The sequence below is a fragment of the Prinia subflava genome, chromosome Z, assembly GCF_021018805.1.
Source record: "Prinia subflava isolate CZ2003 ecotype Zambia chromosome Z, Cam_Psub_1.2, whole genome shotgun sequence".
NCBI lineage: Eukaryota > Metazoa > Chordata > Aves > Passeriformes > Cisticolidae > Prinia > Prinia subflava.
The window spans coordinates 1,972,501-1,999,994 of record NC_086283.1 but is presented as its reverse complement, the minus strand read 5'-3'; the positions used below and the strand labels follow the sequence as shown (position 1 = coordinate 1,999,994).

The 27,494-nt window shown below is 40.4% G+C and overlaps 1 long non-coding RNA gene across 2 annotated transcripts in view; it reads left to right on the top strand.

The window, feature by feature from the left end:
• Positions 1–1,475: 1,475 nt before the first annotated feature.
• Positions 1,476–27,494, top strand: part of LOC134564487 (uncharacterized) — a 28,007-nt gene continuing 1,988 nt past the window's right edge. Inside the window, exons 1-6 of one of the 2 annotated variants that reach the window (XR_010083577.1) lie at positions 1,476–1,877; positions 6,306–6,406; positions 10,650–10,785; positions 12,511–12,582; positions 14,821–14,884; positions 14,972–20,901. This is a non-coding gene — a long non-coding RNA (uncharacterized LOC134564487). Of the gene's footprint in view, positions 1,878–6,305; positions 6,407–10,649; positions 10,786–12,510; positions 12,583–14,820; positions 14,885–14,971; positions 20,902–26,889; positions 27,083–27,494 lie in introns of those variants that run through there. The other variant, XR_010083578.1, reaches the window with a different exon arrangement.

The window sequence follows — 27,494 nt, the reverse complement described above, 5'->3', positions numbered from 1 at the left end:
ATTCAAGCTGGTGTTTGCACAGGCCCCTGGATACACAAGTGTCTCCACAACCAGAAACCAAATAAAGGAGGTGATTGTATGTTGGTTTTAACAGTGAAGAATAACAGAGTTCATAAATTATTCTAGGAGATCATATCTTATTCAGATTTAACCAGATAATGCATTTATTCTTTGCTGTAAGTGACTCTTGTGTATGCTAAAGTTCCTAGTTGAACTCTCCATGATAAGATGTGCAGAGGTCATTTTACTGACCTGGAGCTGAAGGAGCTCAGCTAAACCAAGTTCTCTCCCTGAGAGGCAGAAAGAAAGGAAGGCTTCTTGCTTGCATGCTGACCCTCCTTTGTATGCCTATGACAATTTGAAAACTATGATTAGTTTACCAGATTAAACCATTTCTTAAAACTCTTCTAGGAACTGGTGCTGCTGTGCTTTGTTCTAAGATTTTCAAATAATAAATATTGTAACTTGGTTCTCTGCAAAATAATTTTTCTTCTGAAGCAAGTATGTTGTAATCACTTCTGTCATCTACGTATATTTTTTTCCTTGTTAATCCATAGTAGTAAAGATTTGCAGTGAATAGTTTTGTCTCTAAATATCATGATTAAATTTCTGCTGTATGTTCCTTCTCTTGTTGCTGTTGCTTTTAATTACAATTTGTTTCCTTTTCACTTTTAGTAGCTATGACTATTATCTGGGGTTTTTTAATGTGTTCTAGATTAAAGAGAAATAATATAGGTAGATATAATTATGATGTAAAATATTAGTAATGTAATTTACTCCTAAGTAAGCAGTAATGGATGATTTTCTCTTAGAATGTATGATACTGAATTTATATGAAAGAGAAATCCTCAATGTTAATGATATATTTTTACGATAATTTGATAATCACCACAGCCTGATCATAGCCTTAGCCTAACTTGAAACTGCTACATTACTTGACCCATTTCCTTTGCTCAAACATCTATTATTTCATATTCCATGTTTATTTTTAACTAACAAAACACTCACTGCAATCTCTTTCATTTTCTTATGAATCATATTCCTCACAAAATAAAATTGAAATTTTTTTTGTGTAAAGTTTCAGTGGGTATGAGAGTTGTTTTCATCTCCCTGAAACTGCCTAACTTAATTTTTAAGAATGGTTAGGAACTAGAAATGGTGCAGAAAAAGTACCAGAGCTTAAAAAGATGTGAAGGGTTACATTATATTTTCATTTCTCATGTGGTCTAAGCTCATGTGCCAGAGCTGATTACTGATGATTACTGCTGATGAAGGCTGCAGGCTGGGGTAGTTTTTTTCCAGCCTATATCTGGGAAAAGCTTTTCTTCCTAGTCTCTTCTTCTATGTTGCTTTTTGGATTAGCAGCAGTGAAGACTTGCAGTATCAAAATGTTTGCTGTTGAAAAGTCATAAATTTGATATTTTTACCTGCATTTGATGGTGGTGATGGCAGCTTGTGGTATTCCTTGTGAAGTTAAAAAGCACAGGGAATGGTGTCTTGTAGCTTCTTTGTCTCTGTGGGCCATGGTGACCTGGCAGGACTTGAGTAGTTGGTAAGTGAAGGCACCTGCTACAAATTTTCTCCATAATGTAATTTTTATTTTCCAAAGCTGCTCTTTGATTCTTTGCCAGGGAACTTTGTCAGGCAGTCTGGTTTTGTTCAGTTGAGACTAGACATATTTATTTCACGCATTTTCCATGTTGAGGTGATGTGGCTTCAGACAGCTCACTGAAAACAGTGAGTCCCCAGTCATTAATACTGGCTGAGGGGAGAGCATACTGTAGCCCAAGAATTTGGGATGGCATCTGAAAGTGGTTTCAGACAATCTTCATGATTTGGTGATTTTCGGTTGTGCAAAGTAATCTGAGGGTTCTGTGGTGAGTATACATTGTTCTTGGAGATGCCATATCCTTTGTAAGTGAGAATAGCCATGGTTTGGTGGTTTTTGCATTTGGTGCCTGTTTGTTTCAGTTTGGTTTTTTTGTTTTCCTGATTTTCTGTTAGTCTTTTTTTGACTAGTTGATGTGGGCACATGTCAAAAGACTGGACAATTAGGATTTGTTATTACCTTATGAGGCATTAAATATTAATTAGTGTTGGTACTTTAGGTTACAGAAGGAAAAAAGTAACCAACAACTGGTTGTGAAGAGCAATAATGAAGTTTTGGACAGTAGGGAGTATGTTTAGAGAGAGCGTTGGACTTAATTACTGTGCTTTTTTAATAGTGATGGGGGAAGCATATTATGCTTGAAATAGCTCGCCAAAGCTTCTTTGAGTTGTTTTAATTTAGAGAATTAAAAAAACCTTTTAATGGGAAAGTAGCCTCTCAACAGAGATAAAAAATGGCAAACAGTATATTCTTTTGATTTTCTTTGTGTTGTTAAATTATACAAGACTTCTAGAGAGCCATAGTTGTGTGTGTGTATATCTGCATATCCATAATTATACACTTACATGAATATGTGCTTGTCATAAAGAATTTTACCAGGTTGTCAGGGGTTGGTGGTACTGTTCTTGGTTCTTCCAGTAAGTGGCAGAAGTAGCACCCAAAATACAAGTGCACCATAGGGCTTATTTAGAAACTTCTAGGAACTTTCTCAAATGACAGTTTTTGGTCAAATGTGGCGTGTGTAGGCTTTGGTATGAATTGTCATGCTGTTTAAATAGTCGCAGCAGCATGTAAGGACCAACCAGTCACATATTTTCTTTTCTAGCTTCTAAAAGAATTTCAACAGCATGAATTGAACTGTCACAACAGTGGTAGATGTTCTTACAGAATTGAACTTTGCAATAATTTTCCCTTTGTACTATTACGACATTGGGTATTGTGAACCTCAGCAGGCTCAGGGAGTGAAAGTGGAACATCACAAAAACTGAATTCCAGAACTGTCAAAGCAGAACACAGAAATGATATTAACTCTTGTAGCATTCTAGATCATACAATTCTTCTGTGTAACACCGAACATGGCAACAACTTTGGTGATTGCGAATTGGAAATGTCTTGGTTCAAAAAGGCCATTGTGACAAATAACCCGAGCAGAGAAAGAGAGGAGTTTGGAGAACCAGATAATTTCAGAACTATTAGTTATCATGGCAGTGATACCTGAGATTTCCATCAAAACAATGCAGAGGGCTTTCAAACTGAACTAATCTTAACTGGTCTAAGTGTCACGGGCATTGTAGCCTCTGTTTTGTTATGAGTTACACATCCTAAACAATTAGAAAAGAAAAAATTAAGCATGTCTCTCAGTACAAGCTTTATAGATCTGAGTCCTAATAAATTCTGTGCAGAAGTGAGAGCAGATTAAATGTTGTAGGCCTTCCAACCTGAATTTTTAAGATAAGGCTAGACTTCCAAACAGATTCACTGGTAGCCCACTCCAAGAGCAAGAAAAATTCCTGTTGTCCCTGGAGATGTTGTAAGAAGCCTGTAGATTGCGATAAAAATGCAAAGGTAAACAAGGTAGAAGCCTTTATTAAGGCAAAATAACAGCCTTCAGCTGAATATTCAGAGAAGCCTAAGTACCTTGGCCAGTAAAGCTTTTGACAATCATGTAATTCTGTTTGTCAGCTTTGAATCTGTGTTGTCAAAATCTTGTAAATCACTTGCAAATGGATATAGTTTTCAGGCAGGGTTCTTTAAAGGTAAGTGACTTTGTATTTCATGATTGCAAACCAATCAACAAGCACAATTGCAGTTGCGATAAAAATTTATCTGAAGATTTTATGTGGTAGAAGAAGTGGCATAACTTCAGATTAAAGGAGCATAATGAAAAGTATTTGTCATATACATTTTTAAAAGATGGACATAAGCAAAACCAACAGAACAATCATACAAGCATTAATTTTCCTGTAAGCCATCTTCAGTCTACATAAGATGCAAAGAAGCCAATATAGGCCTGGCAAAATTCCATTTTCTAGACATTTATAAAGAGAAGCCTTTTACTTTTAGATGAGATATGCCCACAGTCTGGGGAGGATATCAGAAGGGTAAGCAAAAGTTTCTGAAAGAGGACCAGGAAATTTGTTACACTGCTTTAGTCATTGGCCTGTCTTATTTGAAATGCTTTAGTTTCCACAGAGCCTATAAATTCTTTCTTGAAAGTTCAGTAAAATTATGTAGCCCTATAAACATCTGAGCTACAAATCAGACTTTGTTCAGAAGTTTGGGTCTGTGACAGGAAGAAAATAATTAAAATGATTCCATGAGAAGAAAGGGCAGACTGAATATTTTGGCAGGACCTAAGACACTTTCATTACTGGTATTAAGGGATGAAGGTTCCCCTTGTGGTAAGTATACCTTGGGTTCTCCAGAAAAAGTGACTAACAGTGAAATTTATGAGGGAATGTGTCTGGCAAAAAAAATGGCAACAGAAAAAAAAAAAAGAAAAGAGGAAGGCAATACAGAACATTTGAAATGCAACTGAATTTCCTTGTGGATATTAAATGACAGTAGAAAAGTAGGGTTTTCATTACATCTGAATCTATTTGCTGGGGAAGGTCTGGCAAAAAATATTCTGCACGTTCCTCACAGAGCTCTAATTGCTGTCGCCTCATTGCCCCATTCTCCTCACAGAATCTAATGTTGTATTTCACATAGCTTGATCTGGGACCTATAAAGTCTTTTGGAGAAAAGTGGTTAAATTACTTCAGCTGTTGCTGGATTTGGGTTTGCTAGTTTATTTTAAGTTTTGGAGAGTAGTGTTGCTACTGTGTGTAGACAATTTTAAGTGACCTGGTAGAATAGAGGACTGGAGCTATTATTACATTACTGTTAGTGGTTAAAGGAGAGGGAAGAGCAAAGTGGCGTCATTAGCCATCAAGATTCTTTCTATCTTAGGAGACCTAATCTGATTTAAGGTAAAAATCCTTGCCTTGGGAAGTACTGTGCTTACTGTCCTACTGAAGAAACATCCCTTTCAGTTCTGAGCTCATCAGCAAAGAACATAAGCTCCATCACCCAGTACACTTAGATCACCTTTTATGAAGTAAGCAGAGCCAAATTGCTCTGAAAGGAAAATGGGAAATACTGGCAGATCCTTTCATTGAGCTACTAGTACTGGAGTCTGTACTAGCTGTATTTGCTCTGACTCATACTAAGTTGTTGCCCTTCTACTCCTCCCCACTCTCTGCAAAGCCATGATTAAGTGCTAGAAAGAAAGTCTGTGTTTCAGACAGCCAAGGGATGGTGGGAAAGAAGTGATCTGTGATTTAATCCAAGTGGCTTCCTGGGTGTGAATGGGTAATGCAGAGACCTCAAAAGTCTGCGTAGAACAACATGAAAAAAGAAAAAAAAGAAGCAGCTGGTGGCTTCAAAATGATTTGACACGTTTGCAGACTTCACAGTTTGAAAACAGCTTTTTCTGAGTCCGGACTGTCCCATGTGGGACAATGTGTGTCTTGAATAACTCCAGGCATATCCTCAAGAGTTGTGTACTTATGCTCATGATATCTGTGCTAAGTATCAGTTGGAAGACATATACCTATAAAATCTGACCCTTCATCTGATACAGAAAGAAATCCCATTAATGTGAGTTTTTTTCCAGGTTAGCTTCTTTGGGCAATTGTACCACATCCAGGAGCTTGGAGAAACTGAAGAGATACAGAAATACAGATTTGCCTTACTTGACAAGTTTGGTCCTTCCATTGTTAATAAAAGTTATTCCAATAGTCTTTCTGTAAAGATCTGTAGATCCCTGTGTTCTGTGTGTCAACATTTTAGAATGCGATACAGAAGTGCCTGGTGTGGATAACAAGCTAGCCTGGTAGTAAGAGTAGCACATCTCAGTGCTGTGCACTGTGGTTATGGTGATGAACTTTAATCTCATGCTAAGAATAGGGAATGCTAAACACCTTTTTGTTTTTATTTTTTTTTCCCTTCCTTTTTATGTTGCTGGAAAACATGACTTTTTCCTGCTATTTTTCAATCAGGACACAAGTGAAGATCTATTTGAAAGACGTGAATGATATGAATTTTGCATGTAAAAATAGTTCAATAAATACTCTGGCATTAAGATTAAAATTGGCTCATGTTCCATCTCCCTGCACATTGCCTTCCCCCTCACTTCTTCCTCCTCACTTCTTTCTGGATTTTCTTGTCTTCAGGTGACCTGAATTATAATATCATTCCATACAGGACTTTTGCGCAAGGCTAGTGTCACAGTGAGCTCCTTTAGTAAAATAATACCTGTCATCTTTTTTTCTCTGTAGTAGCCAGCCCAATACAGATCAGAAAGTAGGACAAAGCATTTTTTTCTTTGTAGTTCTTAATAAAACTTATATGCTTTTTTTAATTTTTTCTGCAGGTTGCTTTTTCTGAGAATAGATCTAATCTAGCCTCCACAAAAACAGCACCACCCAGCAACTGAGATGGTTTTAAGAGAACAAATAAGGTTAAATTGGCAGTGTAAGTATCTCTTGATGTGACTTCAAAAAAATTTACGTGACCCATAAGTACAAAATTATGAAGTCTATTTCCAGCTGGAAAAGGCAAACTTTCCATGTGTGAGGTGGGAGAGGAAATGGCATTGAATGCTTTTTGATCATCGTTTCCTTGAAATGCTTCAGATGCAAGATCCCTAGAGACTATTTTTCTGAGTGGAACGAGTATTCAGTGACTTCCTAAGGAAAAAAATAAGCCAATGTGTCTGTCTTTGAGAAGTTATACTGTAGTACACATGCCTTTTTTCTCCTGTGTTTTCCAACTGCCTCCCAGGGCAGTATTACGAAAATTTTGAATTGTTTTTATGCTATCTTCAGTAAATATGATTGCCCAAGATATTAACTTCCAAAGGATCTTATTAATCAGTAGAAATTATACATTTAAGGCCAAAGAAAATTTGGTTTTCCTTTGTGTTCACATTTTTCTCATTTCAAATGTAAGTTTTGTGGCTTATCTGGGACAAAACTATTTCCCACTTGATGCCATTTAAATTAATTATCACAAAATCTTATTTTTGTAATTTTTTTTTTCTTTGCAGAAAAATAATTAGATTAAAAAGTAAAAGGGCACCAGATGTCAGAAGCGATCATATTTTCTGCAACATTGCTAAAAGTCAAGGTGATATATCCTGATTTTGTCTACAGAAATAAGCATTTGGGCAAATATGTCTATAAATTCACATTCACATGTGTCATCATCAGTCTCACCAGACTCCTGCACATCAGCCAAGACATTGAGAGTCCTAGGGACATAGGGTGGAAAAATGAGAGCGAACAGTTCCAGAGACAGAAGAAAATGGGATCGTGATATTTGTCAAGAAGCAGTTTTAAGAGGGAATATTCCAAAGCCCCTGTTTTTGTCCTGTTTTGTTATCTGGTATTTGGGAGATTCATTCTGTCAGACATGGAACTCTGTTGCTTGCTGGTGGATTCCAAAACACAGCACTGAGTGAGGTGATGCAGACTGTGTTGGCTGGTGAGAGGTTTGGTGAAGCCCTGGACTGCCCAGAGGCATCGTCCTTGTGCCGTACCCTGGAGTGCGTACTGAGTGTGGAGGTCTCTGACATCTGCAGTTGCTCCAAACAAGGTCTGGATTTCGTGCAAGGCTGTTCCTGGGGCTGCCCAGGGGCATGTGTCTGTGATGGGCCTGCTGCTGTGGGAACTGATGGAGTTCTAAAGTCAGCAGTAAGATTTCCTTCTGCTTTGATTCCCTGGAGAGGATGAGCAAGTCCTTTTCAAATGCAAATCTTCAGTGTGCAGCCTTAGTAGAGGGAATAAAGATGGGAAGGAGAACAAATCTGTATTAAGCTTCAGGCATTTTCAAATTGCTTGTGCTACTGGTGCCCTTTTTTAACCTTTCTTTTTTCATTTCTGCAGAGCATTACCTTGTGTAAGCTGTCCTATGCTAAAATCAGTCTGATGTTAGGGAGTGATTTTTCTTCTCTGTGTGCAGGAAGGTGATGGTTTGGGTAGGAGTCTACATTCTTCTCTTTGCCACGATGGGGAAGTAGAAAGATTCCTGCTCCCCCAGAATGATCATGCGCAATTTTTGACCTTTTCTGTCGGGACGCTCACTCAGAGCCGACGGGCTCTATCGCCGGCCGGCCCAGGTATCGCGACAGACGTCGTAGGGGGGTCAGACCGCGAGCAGTGCAGGCAGTACTGACTCCTGTGGGTTCTTGTCCTATCAGGGGCTCGTGTGAGCGATGGAGATTCGACAGGCAGTGGAACGAAAGGAGGAAACAATTCCAGACGAACAGAGGGTTTATTACAAACACCTCCTCAGCCCGGGACTGTTCGGGGGGAGGAGGGTGCAGGGGGTTTTTGTCAGGGGCGAGTCAGGGGAGGGCAAAGGGAGTGGTCAGTCACTGCTGGCCAACCAGGGCAAGTTGCTAGGGGACCCGAGGGTAGGAGAACATGACTTGGACCAATCAGGAGAAAATAGGAGGGATTTACAAAGGCGGGAAAGAATAACAGACAGCTAACCGTGTGCCACATAACAGGTGCAGGTGCAGACAGGAGTCATGTGAGTTAGACAAAGGAACAATCAGGGGGAAGGGTACAGAGAACCAAACGAGTACAAAAATATACAAAGCATAACCGATTAAATTAATACACTGCCACACTTTTCCAGTAATGTACATTGTGGTTTTTTTCTGTTTGTTGGTTGGTTGATTTTTATGTAGGGTTTTGATTTTTTCCCCACAAGTAAATAGAAGCACAGGATGTGGCATGCAGGGAGGAATTCTGCCAGTGTCACTTTGTAGTTCTCTTCTAACTGGGCTCAGGGAGTTACCATTGTCCTCGTCCTTTTATTTTCCTCTGCCTGGGACAGCCCTCACCTTATGGTTTCATCATTGCCTAATACTGGATTGCAGAGAATTAATTTTAGATTTCCTTTTTTGACTTGCAGAAATACTTTGTTCTGCAACTTGTCATCAAAGCTGCTAATTACAAAGTACATTCTTCCAACATTCCTGAAGTACTTATTTCCTCAAAAGCCTGCAAAGTGTTCAGCACCTTTCCAGCAAGAATGTGCAGGGGCCTATAATTTGGGAACAAAACTATGTTCCGTGGATGTTAAATCAAAAGTTGAAACTAAAAGATGATTTGTTCCTTGCAAAAAGATGTCTGCTTGATAATTTGAAAGCTGCCTTCTCCCTGAAAGGCTTACAATTTACATACTTTAAGAAAAACTCTTAATGGCTAGGTCAGGATTGCTGCTGCAGTTGCAGAGAAAGTACTTCAAGTATTGCTTCTGTGTTCCCTTGACCTGGGACTGGCTGTCCTGGGAGTTCCTTGGAGTAAATCAGCCTTTAATACTCTCTATTTCTGCCACCAGTGCCACTATAGGTCCTTGAACTGGAATAATGGGATAGGGCAGGTAAATGCAAGAGAGGACAGTGCTGCTGGGAGTTGTGGTACCACTGAATGCTAGAGAATCCCCCCTGAGGGCATATACAGTTCTGTAACACCTCCCTGAATCACCCCAAACCTCTCTGAATCACCAAAAAAATGGCTTGGGTCAGTTAAAGAGGGAACAAATATAATCTGTCTTGCAGATGGGTCAGTTTTGATGCATCTATTCAAATGAATGATCAATGAATCAAAATACAAGTTTTCCTTATTCAGTAATCATAATCAAGGCTATTCAGCAGTCCTAATTTGGGGGTACTGTTAGGATTTCACTGCTGTAGTTCCATTGACTTCAACAGCATGGCTCCTGATTCTCAGGGGAACAGAAAAAGTAGCTGGACTCATGTTTTCAAAGTTCCCTTTAATTCTAGTTACTAAGCAGGTCATGACTTTTGCTTGCCATGTGTTTCCCATAAAAGCCCCACTTGCCTTGAGTGCTATATGATAGGTTGTCTGTAAGCTGCAGACAAAGTGCATGCACTGTGCTAGAGAGACTTCCTGGAATGTCTTGTGTACAGTAGCTGAGGCTGCCACATGCTGCTTATGCTGCAGTGTCTGCATGAGGTCACAGTTACAGCCTTCATCTAATGTAAACTCTCCATTACAGGAACAGCAGCATTCTCCAGAAAAATAGCCAGTGATGAAGGCGCTTCAGTGCATAAAGGATGATGTAAAAACAAGTCAAAAATAGATCTGTGAAACATCTAAGGAGAGGAAAAAGAGACTGTGCAGGGCAATCCAAGCCTGTGTTTTTGTGGACAGTGGCAGGGAAGGGAGAACTAAAAGCATGTATCAAAACAAATGCATTGAAGAATATTAGAAATATTCTCTTCTTCGATATTCAGCTTTTGTAACAGAAGCCAAGATTGAGAGTTAAAAGAAAACTAATCTCTGTGTTGTGTCAATGTAGAATAGCATGATATTCAGCTTGTAGAAGAGCGGTTAAAGGGTGATCACCCAAAGCCAACACTTTGCTGACCTATTTTATTAAATTTACTGTTTATTTGGTATATGGCAATACAAACTACCAAGATTTTCATGCTGGGGAGGGTGTGTGGGAAGGGTTGTTTTGGGGTTTATGTTGCCATTTTGCTAATGGTTATAAGCTTTCACGTCTGGAAAAGTGACCATTTGTGTGTAAAAATCACCTTCATGAAAGAAAAAAAGTTTACTAGTTTTTAACCTTTATTCCTTTTTGAAAAAGCTATGTTTTATCAACCTTGCCAAATTCAATGCAAAATCTTCCATTTTCAGTAATCACAGGGCACTATTTAATATTCACATCATCTCAGTCTTATGGTGCAGGTGGTCTTGCAACAACTGCTGTGGTGTCCTTTCATGGGGCAGGTTGTGCAGTACACAAAGGATACATCCCTGTGACAGCATACCTGTCTGCAGTGGTATTCCAGAAGGGACACTGATGACTTGGTGATATTTCTGAGAAGGGAAGGGAAGGGTGCGGGAAGGGTGCGGGAAGGGTGCGGGAAGGGTGCGGGAAGGGTGCGGGAAGGGTGCGGGAAGGGTGCGGGAAGGGTGCGGGAAGGGTGCGGGAAGGGTGCGGGAAGGGAAGGGTGCGGGAAGGGAAGGGTGCGGGAAGGGAAGGGTGCGGGAAGGGAAGGGAAGGGTGCGGGAAGGGTGCGGGAAGGGTGCGGGAAGGGTGCGGGAAGGGAAGGGTGCGGGAAGGGAAGGGTGCGGGAAGGGAAGGGTGCGGGAAGGGTGCGGGAAGGGTGCGGGAAGGGTGCGGGAAGGGTGCGGGAAGGGAAGGGTGCGGGAAGGGAAGGGTGCGGGAAGGGAAGGGTGCGGGAAGGGAAGGGAAGGGTGCGGGAAGGGAAGGGAAGGGAAGGGAAGGGAAGGGAAGGGAAGGGAAGGGAAGGGAAGGGAAGGGAAGGGAAGGGAAGGGAAGGGAAGGGAAGGGAAGGGAAGGGAAGGGAAGGGAAGGGAAGGGAAGGGAAGGGAAGGGAAGGGAAGGGAAGGGAAGGGAAGGGAAGGGAAGGGAAGGGAAGGGAAGGGAAGGGAAGGGAAGGGTGCGGGAAGGGTGCGGGAAGGGAAGGGTGCGGGAAGGGAAGGGTGCGGGAAGGGAAGGGTGCGGGAAGGGAAGGGTGCGGGAAGGGAAGGGAAGGGAAGGGAAGGGAAGGGAAGGGAAGGGAAGGGAAGGGAAGGGAAGGGAAGGGAAGGGAAGGGAAGGGAAGGGAAGGGAAGGGAAGGGAAGGGAAGGGAAGGGAAGGGAAGGGAAGGGAAGGGAAGGGAAGGGAAGGGAAGGGAAGGGAAGGGAAGGGAAGGGAAGGGAAGGGAAGGGAAGGGAAGGGAAGGGAAGGGAAGGGAAGGGAAGGGAAGGGAAGGGAAGGGAAGGGAAGGGAAGGGAAGGGAAGGGAAGGGAAGGGAAGGGTGCGGGAAGGGAAGGGAAGGGAAGGGTGCGGGAAGGGAAGGGAAGGGAAGGGAAGGGAAGGGAAGGGAAGGGAAGGGAAGGGAAGGGAAGGGAAGGGAAGGGAAGGGAAGGGAAGGGAAGGGAAGGGAAGGGAAGGGAAGGGAAGGGAAGGGAAGGGAAGGGAAGGGAAGGGAAGGGAAGGGAAGGGAAGGGAAGGGAAGGGAAGGGAAGGGAAGGGAAGGGAAGGGAAGGGAAGGGAAGGGAAGGGAAGGGAAGGGAAGGGAAGGGAAGGGAAGGGAAGGGAAGGGAAGGGAAGGGAAGGGAAGGGAAGGGAAGGGAAGGGAAGGGAAGGGAAGGGAAGGGAAGGGAAGGGAAGGGAAGGGAAGGGAAGGGAAGGGAAGGGAAGGGAAGGGTGCGGGAAGGGAAGGGAAGGGAAGGGAAGGGAAGGGAAGGGAAGGGAAGGGAAGGGAAGGGAAGGGAAGGGAAGGGAAGGGAAGGGAAGGGAAGGGAAGGGAAGGGAAGGGAAGGGAAGGGAAGGGAAGGGAAGGGAAGGGAAGGGAAGGGAAGGGAAGGGAAGGGAAGGGAAGGGAAGGGAAGGGAAGGGAAGGGAAGGGAAGGGAAGGGAAGGGAAGGGAAGGGAAGGGAAGGGAAGGGAAGGGAAGGGAAGGGAAGGGAAGGGAAGGGAAGGGAAGGGGAGGGGAGGGGAGGGGAGGGAAGGGGAGGGGAGGGAAGGGGAGGGGAGGGGAGGGAAGGGGAAAGGCTTGCAGGAACGATTGCCCACCGCGTAGCTGAGCTGCAGAGCAGACAGATGAGCTGCTGGAGTCTGGTGTGTTCCCCCTCAGCAAAGGCTCAGTGCCAAGGTATGACATCAGGGATAATGGATTAGGCTGGTGCTGGTGCATCAGAACTACTGCTTCTGTCTTAAGGAACAGTTTCCTGCAAAGTCCAGAGGTAAACTTCAATGAAGGATAAGGTCTAGGCAGACAGATTTTGGGCAGAATTCTGCAATTCACTGCATCTGCAAAGAGTCGACTCAGTAGCCACACCTTCTGGGCTTGACCCTATGCTGGTTAAAATTTGTGGACTTTCTGAAGAGAAAAAAGTTGAAATTTCCAATGCTTTTGGAATTCTTAATGGCTTTGAAAGACAAAGATTTAGAAGCCAACATTCCTGTTGTTAAAAAAAATTAAAACAGCAGAGCTAATTTCATGTCTGTAAATGATCTTTTTGGTTAGTTCTGTACAAAGTTTTAATAAATTGCTCTGAAATTTAGAAGGGGAAGAGAATAATCCCTGGCATGGAATAGAGAAATTCTGGATAAAGATGATGACCATAAAATCTTTCTGTCTGTGCTGTAGTATGGCTTTCACCATCTGACATACAGATATGATAACTGAGGAAACTATGTGATGGTTTAAATGGTTTTTGGAATAGGGAGCTTTTCCTCAACAGACCTTGGATGGATGGATCAGGAAAAAGGCAAATGTCTTGCTGAAAAATGTGTCTTCTCTGCATCTAAATGAAGTTGGGACTGTGAGGCTTTTATGAGGAAAAGCTGATGATTAAGTCTTTTCAGTGCACATAAGCACGTAATAAATCTGGATCTGAACTCCAGATGTGATTGACTGTACAGCAGGGTGTATCTGAAAAGCTATAACTTTGAAATCTGTGGAAAGATTTTGCAGTCCATTTTCCAGTTCTGCACCTTGAATTAATCAGTTGCAATTTATACTTCTGTTTTGATTATGGAGCACTCGAGTAACTTACATAGCAGTACAGGAGCTGGATTTATAGTGGAAACATATTAATCCTTGTGAGATAAATGTCTAAAATCCTATTTGTAGTCTAAATAGAAGGAAAATGTGTGGGAAGGTGAGAAGGATCTGGCTGAGTATTTAGTCTTTAGTATCTGTTTAGCAGGGGTGTTCATAGAAAAATAGGAGCAGTCTTTGTTGCAAGGAAAATTCTCACTGGGTTATATGAATTTCCTTGTTGTTCAGGTTTGTTCTGTAGAATTATTCTGACTTACTCATCAGCAGGCTAATGGGATCTAAATCTCTGACTCAATGGGATCCATCTCATGTTTTCTGTAATAATGTGAATGTTAATAAATAGTCATGTTATGGCCAGGTATATTTGATCTGAATTAATTATGTTACTCAAACTCACTTAGCAACTATTATAAACCTCAGGAAACTATTCGAGGGTATAAAAGGCATCTTATTTTTCAGGTGGCTAAATCTCAATTTTGGTTAAGTATCATGAAAAACTTAGAAGAAAAATTGAAGGAGCTCCTCTGTTCACAGAGAGGCAGAAAAACACAGGAAAATTTAGGGGGTGGTTTAGTTTGTGCTTGGGATTTCATTGTTGTTCTTTACTGTTGTTGTTTAAATTTATGGGGGGTCCCCGGGGAGTGCCCCCCGGAGACCCCCGGAGTCTTTTGGGGTCGTGGTGTTCCCGCGCTGGCAGGCAAGGAGACTCAGATGCCGGTGGGGTGCTGATGAGGTGAGGGTTTATTCACTGAGGGAGAGGGAAAGGGGAGGGGGGAGGGGGAAGGGGGGGAGAGGAGAGAGGAGCGTCCGGACGCCTCCAGGGGTAGAGGGGCAAGAGGGGCAGAGCCTTCTGCCTTAGCATTCTTATCACAGAGGTTCAAAGGGGCGCGGTAACATTCTCCAGCCAATGAGGTTACAGATACAGGATACTGCAGGGAGGATACAGACTTGGGATAAACCATACATTTTCCAAGGGTGAGCCAGAGCAAACCATTTCCATAAAATGCAATCCCACACTTTACTTCTTTTCTTTTTTAAAAATTTCTTTGTTGTTGTTCTGTACCTCTATGTCAGAAAACTCAATTCAAAGGAGAGCTTGAATTTAAGACCCAAAAAAGGAAGAGAGGCAGGATGCAATTCCCTAGAATGTTCTGTTGTTATGTAACTTGGAGAAGAAAAATGGATATTTTTTTTTAAAGATGAAAGGGTTTGTCCTGTTTTTGTTCTTCAAAGAGTTAGTTATCCTCCTGTCAACAACTGAAAATAGAATATTTGGGTCTTACCTTGCTAAAGTGGCCCCAATTATTTTATTTTATTTTTTCCTAGATTGTTCAAACATTAATCAGAAACCTCTTCTGGAGCAGTGTCAAGAAACTTTGACATATCTGTGGTAATGTTTTCTGACAGACGTGAGGAATGATTTGATTGTAGCTTTCCCTGTACTAATTTTCTCTTTACTCCTCTGCCTCTGATACAGATATTTACCATTTCTGTGTGAAAGTGGAGGCCTGTTCACATTCATCAAAGTTCTTAAAGCTGTCCCCAAGGAATTCTCCCATGTCACTGGTAAACGTGACAGATCTGGTGTGTAGAAAAAAAACGAGCAGAAGGAGATAGGAAGGGATTGTGTGTCCCTCCCCATCCAAATTACAGCAAAATCTACCAAAAAAACCCTTTATGGGCTAACACATTTATGCAAAGCAACTATTCATGTTCTGTACCCATCTGGTTCTTTTCTGAATAGATGTAAAACATTCCTCTTTCTTCAAATTGCAGTGTGGAACTGAGGGGCCACGTGAGATGGAGCAGCGTGAGATGTTGTACAGCATTATCATTAGTGACCTATAAATGCTAGTCAGAGTGTTTTGTAGCTGTTATGCTTACCTGAAGGTAACTGTACAGCAAAGCTAAAATATTCCTTTTTTTTCGTGAGTGAAGCATGCTGCTTTATCAGTCTTGATTGTACCTATTTGATTCCTGTGCACACACACACATGGCTGGTATATACATTTAGGATATATGTGCTGCATTTATTTATCTGTTTGCCAGGACCAATTTTTTCTGATTGTATTTATCCTTTAATGTGTAATTGGTTTTCACAACTTTACACCTATCCTGAGTAGATCTGTTATCATTCTTGGGTTTGAATGTCCTTTAATTTGTTTTACTATCAAAAGAGGCTATATATAATAAGACAGAAATATGTCTCATCCTCTTTCATTTTCAGTTTAGGCTGCATCGGTTTTATTCCCTTCACTTTTAGTAAGTCTAAGGTCCATTGCAGACCTGTGAATACAGTTCTTTCAGCAAAAACAAAGGCAAAAAAACCCCTGAACTTTGGCGCCTTTTTTTTTTTTTTTTTTTTTTTGGTAGAGGTGGTTTTTTTGTTGTAGTTGGGTTTTTTTTTGTCTGTTTGTTTTTGGGGTTTTTGTTGGGGTTTTTTTTGGTTTTTTTGGTGTGTTTTTGTGTTTGGTTTTTTTGTGAGTTTTTTGTGTGTGCTTTTTTTTTGTTTGGGGGTTTTTGGGGGGGTTTTTTGTTTGTTTGGTTGGTTTTTTTTGTTTGTTTTTTTTTTGTGAAGCCACTCAGAAGTGGAGTATTCTATTTATCTCTTTCATAAAGAATTTTGGAAAAAGCAGGTTGGATTCTGGGAACAAACTGACCTTCTTGCCCTCACCACAAAAGTTTGAAAGGATATTTTCTCCCCAAAGTGTCTTGCTACAAAAACACGACCTACCTGTTTACCAGACTCATTCCTGGATATGAAATAAATTTCAGTGACTCAGTGCTTCCTATTAAGCAATATTCCCAGTATTCAGAGGAAGGTGATGGAATTTTCTGTGCTCTCTGGCAAATAATTTATTTTCAGCACATCTAAAAACCTTACTGCCAATGCCTTTCTTATATCATTTTCTTTTAGAAACTAAAGAGGTATTTTTTGTATCTCAGCACCAGGTAATATACAAGTATTTATACATGAATAATATTACACCAATAATCATTTCCCAAACTGTAAAATGAACAGAACAGCTACAAACAGACAATTTTCAGATATGTGATAAGAAACGTGAAGATAATATGAACAATTTTCTACAATAACAATATGAAAGTCTACTGCTACCTATGGACCATTCTGTGGTTCATTGTTATTTTATTTATTCATAATCTTTGATCTTTTACAACACCATTCAGAAATTTTAGGTGGGGTCCTGCACTTATCTGTAAGGGATGACTTTGTTACTGCATAGATCTCCCATGTGATTGTTGTCTAGGCTGTGTCCACGTGGCCATGACAAAAATGGATCTGGGCATACAGGGAATCTCGAGCCCATGTTTTACTCATGAGCGAATTTTTGTTTCAAAGACTAAGAAATTAGTAAGATCCTGTTCTGCCCTTTTGTGTCTGCCTGGGTACTGCTGTCTTGGTTTGAAAGACAGATATCTGCTAGGAAGGGGCAGGACCTCCCTAGAGATGGGGAATTCAAATCCCCTCCCTCCAAATTATTCCAATTAAAAGGAAAATTAAAGGAGCTTTCAGGCAGAGGTATGGGGGTAGGAATAACAGTTCTTTACTAGTATATAGGACAAAATGACAAACAAACAACAACTACAGCATCAATAATAAACAGAATCAAGAACCTTGAGGGCTTTCTTTTACAAAAGCCCAGAGCAGTTTGATCTCGGCGCCCCTGCAGGGCTCTGAGAGGCCGAACTGGAAGGAAGGAAAAGTCCCGGGCTGGTGGATGAGATGAGGAGCTCTGCGCTGGCAGCTGGAGCAGCAGGGGTGTCCCGGCAGGGCTGGGCAGGGCAGGGCTACAGAGTAGCAGGAGAGCCTCAAAGGTCCGAAGAAGCAGCGGCGGTGGGGGGAGGCTGGAGAAAGCGAGTTCAGGATTCCCGGGTACACAGCAGATGACGATAGATTTCCCAGGACGAGGCAGAGGCAGAGGGCAGCCTGACCGTCCTCCTCGGCGCTGAGAGCAAGAGTGCCTCCCCCTCCCCCAGATCTGTCTTTTTGCCTTTCCCAAAGCTCATCCTCTCTCCCCTCTGAGGGACACTCCCAGGGACTCAGAAACAATAGGTGTAGCCTCGTGCTGCCATATCCCTCAAGTACCCCTTTTTGTTCTGACTAAGTAGTCATTAAGGCTTCTTGGAAACTTATGGGAAGAAATTCTGTGAGAAGAAAAAAAAACCAAATCTAACCCCCAACACTGCAGTATCTTTTGTCAACTCAAAAAAGAGATCAGGAGCTTAATAGGCAAGAAAGCTGAACTTTTAAGGTTTATTTTCCAGGATAAAGGCAAGCAGGAACACAGCATTTTTTCTAATCTCTATTGGTGAAGATTTTTCTGTGAGTCTTTCCTAAGCTATGTGCTAAACGGTTGGAAGGGCATGGTGTGTATGTGATTTTTCTGTGTATACCTTTATGAACAACAGTGGCTATTAGGAACTATTTCTATTATATAGCTCTGTTTTGATAAAAAATATACAGAGATCAATACTGGTTGGCTAATTCCCATGAATGCAGTTTGCAGAGGCTTTATACCTGGCTGAATGTAATATTAGTGTAGAAAAAGAAATGCTAAATTAACTCCTTAACGTGGTAATCAAATCCCTTTGTATCAAACCAAACTACTTTTGCTTCAGGTGTGAGTTAGAACTTACCAAACTCTTAGCTGGAGCCAGTCAGGCTGAGTGAGTTTGTCCTAGCTAAGGCATCAGAACATCCCAGTTTGCATCATGTTGTGTAGCATCTCCCAGCTGAGTGGGTATCAGGATTGGTTTTGGTGGAAGTCATAGGTGTCCTGTTGTAACTGTCCTCCTCTCCTTCAGATTGTTTTCATAGCTCCACTGAAGTGTGAAAGACAGATCTCTCAAAAGATCTGTAGCATAACTTGGAGTGATTTGCATGGTTGAGTCATTGATCTGACAGTGACTTGAGGCTTGATGTTTAGCAGTGAATGGAGAATAATTGAACTGAGGGCAGTGGCACTGGGTATAAAAAGGGACGTGGAAGATTAATGAAGTCCTGGAAAGCAGAATGAATTGATATCTTGAAAAAAGTTGCCAGGCTGAACAAATTCTTTTGAAAAATAATTTGTCTGAACTCATCCTATAAAAGTCTTGTGTAGCCACAGCCAAAGAAGTGGTAATTCTTGTCTTGGCCGTGAGTTTACAGTGCAGTACTTTTAATGTTAAATATGGAGAGATATACTTAGCATCAACTTATAACAGTAGCTTTGAAATATGTATTGTGCTATTATAGCTAAATGTTTCGCCCAAAGATGAATTCACAACAGATTCATTTTTCCTCCTCTAAAGATATTTTATTGAATGTCAACTTTATGATGAGTACCAAAATGCTTATTTGATGATGTAAAATCTGGGAAGTAGATCATGAGTGTCAGACACTGATTTTAGTGAGGTGATGCAATATTCTTAATAAATTTTACCTCTTTTCCTCTGTGTTTCGTTGTGTAAACCTGATTTACTTGATCATCACCATATTTTTAACCCGTAGTTTTGTAGGATTGTCTATACTTCAATTAAGGGATTGGAGGGCTACAAAAGACTATCCTCTGGAATGTTCTCTAATTTTATTTTATTAAAAAGTACTTAAGTGTAATGTTTCCATATGTGTTACAGCATTCTGTATCTTAAATAACCTGAATGATAGGCAACCATTATCATAATTATCATTATCATTTCTTCATGACTCATTTCCTTAAAGTGAAGCTGTGACCAGTTGGTCATTTATTTAAGGAGAAATACTGTTAATCTGTCAAATCTGTCATGCTCTGAGAATGCAGGAAATTCATTCTCCTTGCATCTACCTACTTACATGCTTAGTATAATATATTTTTAAATCATGCTTGGGATGTTAGTGGATTTTTTTGGTAGCTTACATTAAAAATTCATCAAAGCTGTAGGCTTTTTAAGCCCACTGCCTCTTTTAATCAGTAAGCGATATGCATTTCAGTTCACTGAGCAGTTTATTTTATTTTAATTTATTTGAAAGGCCACCTTACCTAATTTTAAAAGTAAAAATAAAGTCAGTTTTATTTTTCATTAAAGGGTTGCAATTTCTTGCAAGCTGCTCCATTTCCAGAAAGATGACTTCAATAAATGTCAGATGTAGAATGCCATGACATATAATGACATTGCTGCAGCAAAGGTCATAGACTTATCACATATACCTTAGGCCTTTGTCACCAAAACTACCTGGGGGAAAAAAATCCAGCATGTTTTAATTTCTTTTTACTTTCTTCCCTCCCTAGAGTAATCCCTTCTAGACACCATGCTTAACTCTTCTCTCTAATATATTAAGGCAATGAAGACTGAAAAGATCAGTGTCATTCCTGTAATAGTGTTGTCCTTGTTGAAGGAGAGGGGCTTTCACCTGAGAATTGTGATGATTCAGCTTTGAGTACTTATTCTGGAAGAGTAATTTTTCATTGATTTGTGAGGGTTTTTAGTTTACTTGCTTTTTTGTTTGCTTTGTTTTGCTTTTGTTTTGTGTATGGTGGTTTTGTTTGGCTTATTTGAATTTTTTCTGCACTAATATGTATGAATTCCTTCAATTTCTTTGTATTCAATGTGTTATTTCCTTTTGGAAATGAGAATATTGTGTCTTCTCAAAATTACATTAATGTTTAACATCAGTCACTTGGAACAAATCTCAGTGATTTCTGTCTGGAGAAGCAGCACAGACATGGGATCACATTTACTTCAACCTGTTGTATATTCTGAAGTTATATATAAACACATTAAGGGTCAATTTGATCACTCACGAGGTTGTCAAAGGAAATTGAATGACAGCAGCCACCATTTAAATATCACCAGCTGACTCCAAGCAGCTGCAGAGACATCCATCTAGTGCTGCTGTCCATGAATCTCTGTGCCTTCACTGTGGCCTGCAAATAACCAAGGGACAAAGTTTAAGTGGTACTTTTGCCTCCTAGCTTTGGGAAGGGGAGCTTTCACAGTGAGCTCCTGCCTCATACTTCAGGAGAGGTGAAGGTTGCAGTGCGCAGGACAACCAACCCTTTGGATGGATTGAGAAAGGGAGAATTTGACCTCCTGCAGAGCACCTGGTTGGAATATTTACCAATGTTTTAAGACATCAGTGTCCCACCTCAGGAGCTTTCTGAAAATAAGCATGTTGTCTACTCTGGGGGCAGGCTATAAGAAAGTGTAAATGTAAGGATGTTTGCATTTTTGTGTATCAGTACTACTACCTTGGTGCCAAGCTGGTGATCAGTCTCTCAGCGCACCTCCTCCAGGTTTTATTTTTTTTGTGGTATCTATCTCTATCTCTATCTCTATCTCTATCTCTATCTCTATCTCTATCTCTATCTCTATCTCTATCTCTATCTCTATCTCTATCTCTATCTCTATCTCTATCTCTATCTCTATCTCTATCTCTATCTCTATCTCTATCTCTATCTCTATCTCTATCTCTATCTCTATCTCTATCTCTATCTCTATCTCTATCATCTCTATCTCTATCTCTATCTCTATCTCTATCTCTATCTCTATCTCTATCTCTATCTCTATCTCTATCTCTATCTCTATCTCTATCTCTATCTCTGTCTCTATCTCTATCTCTATCTCTATCTCTATCTCTATCTCTATCTCTATCTCTATCTCTATCTCTATCTCTATCTCTATCTCTATCTCTATCTCTATCTCTATCTCTATCTCTATCTCTATCTCTGTCTCTGTCTCTATCTCTATCTCTGTCTCTGTCTCTATCTCTATCTCTATCTCTATCTCTATCTCTATCTCTATCTCTATCTCTATCTCTATCTCTATCTCTATCTCTATCTATCTCTATCTCTATCTCTATCTCTATCTCTATCTCTATCTCTATCTCTATCTCTATCTCTATCTCTATCTCTATCTCTATCTATCTCTATCTCTATCTCTATCTCTATCTCTATCTCTATCTCTATCTCTATCTATCTCTATCTCTATCTCTATCTCTATCTCTGTCTCTGTCTCTATCTCTATCTCTATCTCTATCTCTATGTCTATCTCTATCTCTATCTCTATCTCTATCTCTATCTCTATCTCTATCTCTATCTCTATCTCTATCTCTATCTCTATCTCTATCTCTATCTCTATCTCTATCTCTATCTCTATCTCTATCTCTATCTCTATCTCTATCTCTCAGTGTTCTACATTAATTTTACAGGGGGTTGTAGCACTTCATGTACTGTAGAAAAATGAACATAATGTGGGGCTCTCTATCCTGACCTTTTTAATCGTGACTTTACATGATTTTTCCCTGTAGAGTCACCATGGTAACACTTCTCTCTTTAAAAGTGATAGTTGCATTTACTAATAGTAGCTATTTATACAGTCATTGACCTGCTAGTAGAGGGGAAACAAGTGCCTTCACTAAATAAAACCTTATCTGCACAATCTAAATGTTCAATAAAACCCAATTTCCTACTTAACTAACACTCCTTGACTTTGTAATTTTTCATTTAATTTATCCTACTAATTATTTAAAATCCTGATTTTTTTTAACTTGTGCATCCTTCTTTCCAGAGCATCAGCAGCTTAAATGGCTGTAAGTCATTTCTGAGAACATTGCAGACTGTGACTCTCTTCTGTTTCTGTGACACAAGAGGCTGTGCCTCTTTTCCCTTTCATATGTGCATTTTTAGGTGTGTATAACTTGAAAGAACTTGCAGTTCAGTGACAAGGACATGCTAACTCAATAGTAAACTTTTTAGCTATTAATTATTTAAATAGTAAACTATATTTTAAAAAATTAGAGTTTTTTCATCAAACAAAAGATATGGTATTCATTTCTAGTTTACTTTTAAGGATGTGTGGTACTAGGAAATGATATAGAACAAGAATGTAGAATGTGGTATTCATATTCTTGTCATCTCCACAAATGAATGGGAGGTTTTCAAATTGTGTAAAATGCCATGCTAGAGGGATTTTAATTCCTGATGTCTATTTACTTGAGTTTCTGCATTGCACAGCTTAGATGTCTTTTGTCCTTGGACTCTCCATGTACATGTGTATAAATAGCTTCCCGCAATGTTTACAGAAAATTTGTATGGCAGCCACATTCACGTGGAGTAAGGCTGGGATTTCTGCTGTGGATTTAACACAACTGTTTCTCAGTCCTTGAGAACTTTGTCAGCCTTACTTGACTGTCTTTTCTTCTCTCCTCTAAAAGAGTTTATTTTTATTAAATATTGTAAATGCAATGTCATCAGCTCAGCTTAGAATAAAAAGAAAAGCACATCCTGGTGGGCAAAACAGAGGCAGAACTCCATTGCACATTATGAGTGATTGAGGGGAGTGTATATGTGGCTTGGAATTACAAATGAATTTATGCATCTGTTTAATATAGTAAAGTATTTTAAAGAACAGGAGATAATGTACAAATTTTTTAAAAAGAGTTCTTAAACAATGGCAATCCTGTAAGAAAACATGGAAGTAAATACTAGAGGAGAACAGAACAGGAAAACTAAGTAAAGCAAGTGGTCGGTTTTTGTGGGGGTTTTTTGTTTGTTTTTGTTTGGTTTTTTTTTTTGTTTTGTTTTGGGTTTTTTTGGTGTGTGCTTGTTTGTTTGTTGGTTTTGTTTGTTTGTTTGTTTGTTTGTTTGGGTTTTTTTTTATTTATAAATCCAAAGAACTGATGCTGAATCACTGACTAGTTAGGATTAGAAGGGATTTCTGGAGCTTGTCTAGTCCAAACCCCCTGCCAAGACAGCGTCATCTCAAGCAGGTGACACAGGAACTTTTCCAGCTGAGTTTTAAACACCTCCAGAGGGGGAGACTCCACAACCTCCTGGGCAGCCTGTTCCAGTGCTCTGAGACCCTCAAAGTAAATAAGTTCCTCCTCATGTTGAGGTGGAACTTCCTGTGCTCATTACTCCTTGTCCAGTCTCTGGGCACCACTGGAAAGATTCTGGCACCACTCCCTTGACACCCTCCCTTGAGATATTTAAGTGCATTGAGTCCCCTCTCAGTCTTGTTTTTTCTGAACTGGCCCAGTTCCTGCGGTCTCTCCTCATAAGAGGGATGCTTTAGACCTCCTCATCTTCCTTGAATTGCGGGGACTAGAATAGGATACAGCACTCCAGATGTGGCCTCACTAGGGCTAGGTAGAGTGGGAGGATCAATTCTTTCGACCTGCTTGCCGCACTCTTCCCGATGTACCCAAGGATCCCACTGTCCCCCCTGGCCCCAAGGGCACTGCTGCCTCATGATCAGCTTGTTGCCCACCAAGACTCCCAGCTCCTTCCCAGCAGAGCTGCTCCTCTAGCAGGTCAGCCCCCAGCACCAGCACCAGCCTGTGCTTATTCCCCTCCCAGGCGTGGGACCCCACACTTGCCCTTGTTGAACCTCACTAGGTTTCTCTCCAGCCTACAAGGTCCTGCTGAATGGCAGCACAGCCTTCAAGTGTATCAGCTTCTCCCACTCATTTTTTATAATCTGCAAATTATTCTGAATTGTCCTGTAAGGTATCAAAAGACATTGCTCTTGTGCCTCTGTAAAAAAATACTTTGGGTTTTGTCATGGAACAATAATTAAAAGCAAAATTGTGCTCAATAGAAACAGCCAGAGGGAATTCTTTAAAACAAAGTACATGAAATAACATTTGAGCCAGCGTTGCACAACAGCGAGTGCCAAGACTAAGTATGGCTGTGTCTGTCAAATTTGGGAATGTAAATGTCATGCCAAAAATGAAAGAAATCTTCACAAAGAAGTAAGAAATTTCACTGTTGCCAGAACTACACAGGAGTTCATTTAGATGCTCTGCAAAATCTCACCTGGGTAATTCATGGTGAGAATTTCGAAAATATGAGAGTTGTAACTGTTCAAACTATTGGAAAAAAAATTATCATCTGAAGAGAATTCTTTCACTAAAGGCAGTCTTATGACCAAGAAACTGAGCATCAGTGAAGATTTTACCTTGAATATTTGACAAGAAGTGACTTTTTATGGTTGATTTCCCAGATAGCTAGGAGTTAATAATGAGCTAGGAAGACAGCAGGGATGTGACTGATGTGAGTTTTGCATACGACTGCCTCTTGTTGGTTTGGGGATGATGCTTGCCTCTGCTTCTCTGCTTTTATACTTTCACTTCTGGAACCTGGAAGATTATCACAGGAATTAGGGGGGAGGGCAGGACAGTTTTGAATGGCTGTGTTTGATTTTTCTCCTCTTGGAGACAGTCATGACTTCTGAAATTCAGAGAGTTGGAAAGTTAGAGCTTGAAACAACATGCAGGTAGAATTTCTGTCACATGGAACATATTTTACTTCACAGGAGATTTAGTGTAAATACATGAAGGAAACCATCATTGCAAAATACTGTTATTGAGATTGTTCTTGGTTCTTTATGGGGTTGCTCAACCTCCTCAAATCAAAGTGTTGGTCCACAATCATAGCTCTTTTGACCCTAATATAGTATATATGTAAAGTTGTATAAAGGTGACAACACGTGTGTACTGGTAGTTGGGCTGGGTGTAAATACAACAGTTTGAAATACTGTGCTGTGCCTTTTGGTACCTTATAGGTGGTTTATTGGTATTGTAAACTTGTTGTTTTATCACACCTGATTCTAGTACATATAGACTATAATTTGACTTTACACAGAAATCTAGCATGAGGGAGCAGGTGGAAGAAGGAGTATAAAATATAGTAGCACATTGGCAATTACTATATCTGCTTCCAAGCTAATACTGAGTTTTCATTCTTCAGTGAACAGAGAGCAAGTGAACTTAAAAATTAAAAGCTTTTCAACTGTTGAAAAACATGGCTGCATCTACTGAAGAATAAGATCAAAGGAGATGCTTGAACAGTCTCTCTCTGAAGGCTGCTCAGTGACAGCCTTGCTTGTGGAACACACAGCTTTGAACCCCTGCTCAGCTCTGGCAGCTGGCAGCAGTTTATAAGGCTGTGTTTAACCCTCCATCTGCCTTCCCAATGCTGTTTTTGGTCTGGTTCCATGGTATCTCAAGGATTAGCTGTGTGCATACTCCAGCAGCTTTGCATGTCTCTTGGCAATATCCGGCTTTAAACTTAATACGGTGGGAGGTCATTGTTCCCATTGCTATGGTTCTTACTTGTTTAGATTTCATGCAGTCACTGGATCTGCCACAAGCCTTAAATTCTTGAATGATTGGTTGGCCAGTGAGAGCACGTGTATAACTTACTGATAAGTGACACATTTTTGTCATTGTTTCCAGACTGGTGTAGTTTGTTACGCCTGTCCTTTTGTGTTCAGTGGTAATATCTTTCAGCTGTTGTATGCTAACGTGTCTTAATAAATTATTGCTTCAGACAAAGTACCTGAAAAATTTAATTATGCTTATATAAACAATTATCTTTGTTGTTTTAACACTTACCTTTCTGAGCAGAGATGTTAAGGCACAGCTGAGATGACAAAGCAATAAACCAGTTTTCAGGACTCAGAGTTGTGAGTGTGGGTATGTGCCCACCACACCCCTCAAACCCGTGCCCAGTGAGGATAATGGTACAAGAGTCACCTAAGGAAGCTCAGGGTTGACATTGCCTTAAAAATTTCCACTGTGCTAGGATGTCTGTGAAATTTTATTTACTTGACTTTGCAGTTCCTAGGGAAAAGGCAGTATTTGTCCAAAGGAAAAAAGGGAAAATATCTTCTGTGATACCCCTAGCTGCTACAAAGAGATGTACAGGCACCACCAGAAATTTTGACTCTGATCTAAGAAATAAAATAAAATATGTAAGAATTGACTAATAATAAATATTCTGTTTCCATTTTGCTTTCCAGAAGTCCTATGAACATGACACTGTAAAAACTGTACTGAATATTATCAATTAATTTTGAATAGGCTGTTACTTAAAAAAAGCTCTGCTCTGAATCATATGGTACTTAATCAGAATGAAATGTATCAAGAAGCTCTTAGCTCTCGCTGATGTTGCCAATTGTTTTTCTAAAGCGTGACTCCTTGCTTTACACTTGATGACTTCTTGAAATGCTGTTGCCGTTTTACTTGGTTCAAATTTATTTTAAGCCTGACAGTGTCTCCCTCTAATTTGGGTTTCTTCCAATAAATTAACACTAAATAAATACACTTCAGTCCCCTAACACTGAAGAATAGATAAAATAATCTTCCCTAGCTTGGAATAGCAGTATTTTGTTCAATCCTGAACATGCAAAGCATCTCTTTGGAAATGCCACTCACCCACTGTTAGCTCTTTCCAGAATGAAACAAGAAGTTTCATTCCTAGATTTCTGGAACAATTAGCCGCTAGCCTCATGCAACTGTATTACAAAAAAAAAAAAAAAAAAGGTGCATAATTAACCAAAACATGTGTTACTGAAAATTTTTATGCACCTCAATTTGAAATGCACGCAGGGTTTCCGTGCGTTTTGCAGATTCTGGGATGAATTTCCAGCTGATGCCTGGCTGTCACCCGGTGATGGCCTGTGTGGCTGAGCCATCAGGCGGGCTGGAGGGCAGGGATCGCGCCGTGCTGTTCGCTCCGGTGGCCACCGGGTGTCATTCTAGGAGCAGGCTTTGGCCAGCCCTGGAGCACGACTGTGGCAGCAGCGCTGGAGGCTTCACACTGTAAGTTGCTCTGCACCAAATCAGCCTCTAAAGCAATGATTATTTACCTTCTGTATCTATATTTTTTTTACAATAATTATTCTAAACAGTGTTGTTAACTCCCATCTCTGCATTCAGATTGTTAAATGCTGGGATGAAATAAAAAACACTGAGGGAATCAAAGGCATTTGTGTTAAGATGTTCTGTAAACGCTACACATGCAGCTAGGGAGAATTCTGCATCTACCCATCAAATTTGCATAAGCTTTAATACAGCATTTGTGAAGATGTAATATGTATTTTCAATGACTATTTCGTGGGCAGCTGTTTTGAATCTGTACCTAATTGACATTTTACAATTAAAGTGCGGGAAGAATGAGGAGGCAGAATAACTTTTAGACACAAAAAATAATCTCTTTATAGGGTTTATTTAT